Source organism: Vombatus ursinus, unplaced genomic scaffold (genome assembly GCF_900497805.2).
Source record: "Vombatus ursinus unplaced genomic scaffold, bare-nosed wombat genome assembly UNPS02009835.1, whole genome shotgun sequence".
Classification (NCBI taxonomy): Eukaryota; Metazoa; Chordata; class Mammalia; order Diprotodontia; family Vombatidae; genus Vombatus; species Vombatus ursinus.
The window spans coordinates 6,266,942-6,271,102 of record NW_020949613.1 but is presented as its reverse complement, the minus strand read 5'-3'; the positions used below and the strand labels follow the sequence as shown (position 1 = coordinate 6,271,102).

The window sequence follows — 4,161 nt, the reverse complement described above, 5'->3', positions numbered from 1 at the left end:
AAGTGATTTTCCTAAAACACAAGTCTGACCACATCGCTCCCCTGACTCAGTCAACTTCAGTGGTGCCCTGTTACCGCCAGGATCAAATACAAAATCCTTATGTTTGGCATTCAAAGACCTTCATAACCAAACTTCTTCCTATCTTTTTAGTCTTCTTGTACCTTACTCCCCATCCAGTGAAACTGGTCTCTTTATTGTTCCCTGAGGAAGATACTTTGTCTACTCAGGGAATTTTCTGTGGCCATCCCCCATGGCTGGAATGCTCTTCTTCCACATCTCCACTTCCTGGCTTCCCTAAAGTCCTAACTAAAATCTTATCTTCTATATGGATTATTTCATTTGTGCATATTTTTTTGCTTGTTGTCTCCTTGAGGGCAGGGACTTGTCTCTTGCCTCCCCAGCTCTTAGCAAAGTGCCTTGCACATAGTGCTTATTGAGTGACTGCTAGCATTTCTAATGATATGCCAAATAGAAATACTCAAACTGAACACCTTTGCTTCATATATTTTTACTTAGAATGCTGCTGCTTCACCATTAGATAAAATACTGATTTCAAGTATGTAATTTGAAGATGAAGAAAACCTCAAGCTTGATTCTTTTAAATATTTTGTTATCAGGAAAAGATGCCAGGTTTTTATCAAAATAGCAGTGCAGGCCACACTGAAGGGCCAGTACTGAGCCTTGAATGTGGGGGGGGGGGGCATGGAATCACATAAATGGTCAGAAGGAGACCGCAGGAGACCCTTTGCTGGTGTTGGGTTCAAGACCTTGTTGCACTGCCCATACACAGTTCTGGATCACAGACCCAGGGCCAAAAGGGGAATCACACTTGTGGCCACAGGGAAACAGGAGCCCTGGTCATGGTTCCAGGATGAAAAGAAGTATTTGTGGAGAAGTAGGCAGCCTAGTTTCAATTCCAAGACAAGAAGCAAGCTCTAGCAAATTGTGGCTACAAGAGAACAGGGGAATCTGGTCATAGTCCCAGTGCCAGAAGGAGTGCTAATATTGGTGGCTAGCTCTAAAAACAGAAGTAGAAGAGACCTGAAGCTTAGGACAGTGCCCCTTCTACCCCAGGAGTGGAACCCAACTTTAACATAACATTAAAAGTCAAAAAATAGGCTGGGAAAATGAGCAAACAGCAACCTGACCATAACAAGTTATTACGGTGAGAGGGAAGATGATGACACAAAAAAACAGTGCCAAAGCAGCTACAAACAAAACCTCAAAGAAAAACATGAATTAGACAGAAGCCCAACAAGAATTCCTGGAGCTCTTTTCGGTTGGCCTCGCTTGCGAAAATGAAGTTCAATCCATTCATGACCTCAGACCGAAGCAAGAACTGCCAGAGACACTTCACTGCGCCCTTGCACATCCGGCGCAAGATCGTGTCATCCCCATTCTCCAAGGAGCTGAGACAGAAACACAACGTCTGCTCGATGCCCATCCAGAAGGACAACAAGGTCCAGGTGGTTCATGGACACTACAAAGGCCAACAAATTGGCAAGGTAGTCCAGGTTTACAGAAAGAAATACATCATCTACATTGAGCGCGTGCAGCATGAAAAAGCTAATGGCACAACTGTCCATGTGGGCATTCACCCTAGTAAGGTAGTTATCATCAGACTAAAACTGGATAAAGATCGCAAAAAGATTCTTGAGCGTAAAGCCAAATTCCAACAAGCTGGAAAGGAGAAAGGCAAATATAAAGAAGAAACCATTGAAAAGATGCAAGAATAAAATGGTCTGTTATACAGTTGTAATTAAAAATTAAAATAAAAAAAAAAAAGAATTCCTGGAAGAGCTCAAAAAAGGATTTTAAAAATCAGAGAGGTAGAGAAAAAACTGGGAAAAGAAATGAGGATGACAAAAGAAAATTATGAAAAGAGAGTCAACAGCTTGGTAAAAGAGGCTCAAAGATGGAGGGCAGCTAGGTGGCTCAGTGGATAGAGCACTGGCCCTGAAGTCAGAAGGACCCAAGTTCAGATCTGGCCTCAGACTAAACACTTGACACTTACTAGCTATGTGACCCTGGGCAAATCACTTAACCCCAATTGCAAAAAACAAAACAAAATGAAACAAAAAAAAAAAGAGGCTCAAAGATGCTGAAGAAAATAGCACCTTAAAAAATGGAATTGGCCAAATAGAAAAAGAGATACAAAAGCTCTCTGAAGAAAATAATTCCTTGGCGGTAGAGTCAAGATGGCGTAGTAAAAGCAGTGACTTGCTTGAGCTCGCTCCCAAACCCCTCCAAATACCTATAAAAAATGGCTCTACATAAATTCTAGAGCAGCAAAACCCACAAAAAGAGGAAGTGAAACAAATTTCTAGCCCAAGACAACCTGGATGGTTGATCAGAAAGGTATATCACGCCAGGCTGGGAGAGGAGCACAGTTCAGCGTGGGCACACAGGCAAGGCAGGTCTCAGCCAACCTGAAGCAGGCCTCAGGAATGAACTGCGGGCAGCTGTGGCAGTTTCCTGAACTCTCAACCCACGAACATCAAAGACAAATTAGAAGGTCAGTGGGAAAAGTCTCTTTCTGCAGTGACAGAGAGAAGTGTGGTGATCTCAATTCCAGTCCCAGAGCCTGGCCCCCGGGCAGGAGCTTCCAGCCCGCAGACTGAGGGGGAATCGAGTGGCTGAATAGAAGGGGATTGCAGAGATCTCTTTGCTGGTGCAGGATTCTCTTGCTTTGAACATGCTTGGATCTGGGTCACAGATGGCAGTCCTGGGGCGAGGAGGAGCAATGGTGTGGTGGAGCTTGTAGTAGCAGTGGAGAGGAAATACTCCTCACAGTTCCAAGACAGAAGAGAGTGCTTGTGGTCACTCATAGACCAGAGTACAGGCCAGGAAAGGAGTAAACACCTCACCCTTGATCATAGTACCTTGGAAGAACTGAAAATTTATAGGTCCCTAGAAGTATCTCTGAAAACAGCTACACAAAACCCCTGAAGCTTAGGACAGTACATTCTCCACACTGAAAACAGACCCCTACCTTAACAAAGAGTTTGTAACTCAAGTAATTGGCTGGGATCTTGAGCAAGCAGCACAAAAAGAGTCAGACTACAGAATCTTACTTTGGTGACAAAGAAGATCAAAACACACAACCAGAAGAGAAAACAAAGTCAAAGCTCCTACATCCAAAGCCTCCAAGAAAAATATGAATTGGTCCCAGGCCATGGAAGAGCTCAAAAAGGATTTTGAGAAGTAAGAGAAGTAGAGGGAAACCTGAGAGTGATGCAAGAAAATCATGAAAAACAAGTCAACAGCTTGCTAAAGGAGACCCAAAAAAATACTGAAGAAATAACACCTTAAAAAATAGCCTAACCCAAATGGCAAAAGAGATCCAAAAGGCCAATGAGGAGAAGAATGCCCTAAAAAGCAAAATTGGCCAAATGGAAAAGGAAGTCCAAAAGATTACTGAAGAAAATACTTCCTTAAAAATTAGAATAGAGCAATTGGAAGCTAGTGACTTTATGAGAAATTAAGATACTGTAAAACAAATCCAAAAGAATGAAAAATTAGAAAACAATGTGAAATATCTCATTGGAAAAACAACTGACCTGGAAAATAGATCCAGAAGAGAGAATTTAAAAATTATTGGACTATCTGAAAGCCATGATCAAAAAAAGAGCCTAGACATCACCTTTCAAGAAATGATCAAGGAAAACTCTCCTGATATTTTAGAACCAGAGGGCAAAATAGAAATTGAAAGAATCCACCGATCTCCTCCTGAAAGAGATCCCCAAAGGAAAACTCCTAGGAATATTGTAGCCAAATTCCAGAGTTCCCAGGTCAAGGAGAAAATATTGCAAGCAGTCAGAAAGAAACAATTCAAGTATTGTGGAAACACAATCAAGATAACACAAGATTAAGCAGCTTCTACATTAAGGGACTGGAGGGCATGGACTATAATATTCCGGAGGGCAAAGGAGATAGGATTACAACCAAGAATCACCTACCCAGCAAAACTGAGTATAATTCTTCAGGGGAAAAAATGGTCATTCGGTGAAATAGAGGAGTTTCAAGCATTCTTGATGAAAAGACCAGAGCTGAATAGAAAATTTGACTTTCCAATACAAGACTCAAGTGGAACATGAAGAGGTAAACAGGAAAGAGAAATCATAAGAGACTTATTAAGGTTGACCTGTTTACATTCCTGCA

At 41.9% G+C, this 4,161-nt stretch overlaps 1 pseudogene; it reads left to right on the top strand.

Moving 5' to 3' along the window:
* Positions 1–1,295: 1,295 nt before the first annotated feature.
* On the top strand, positions 1,296–1,736 carry LOC114036501 (annotated as a pseudogene).
* The last annotated feature ends 2,425 nt before the right edge of the window (positions 1,737–4,161 follow it).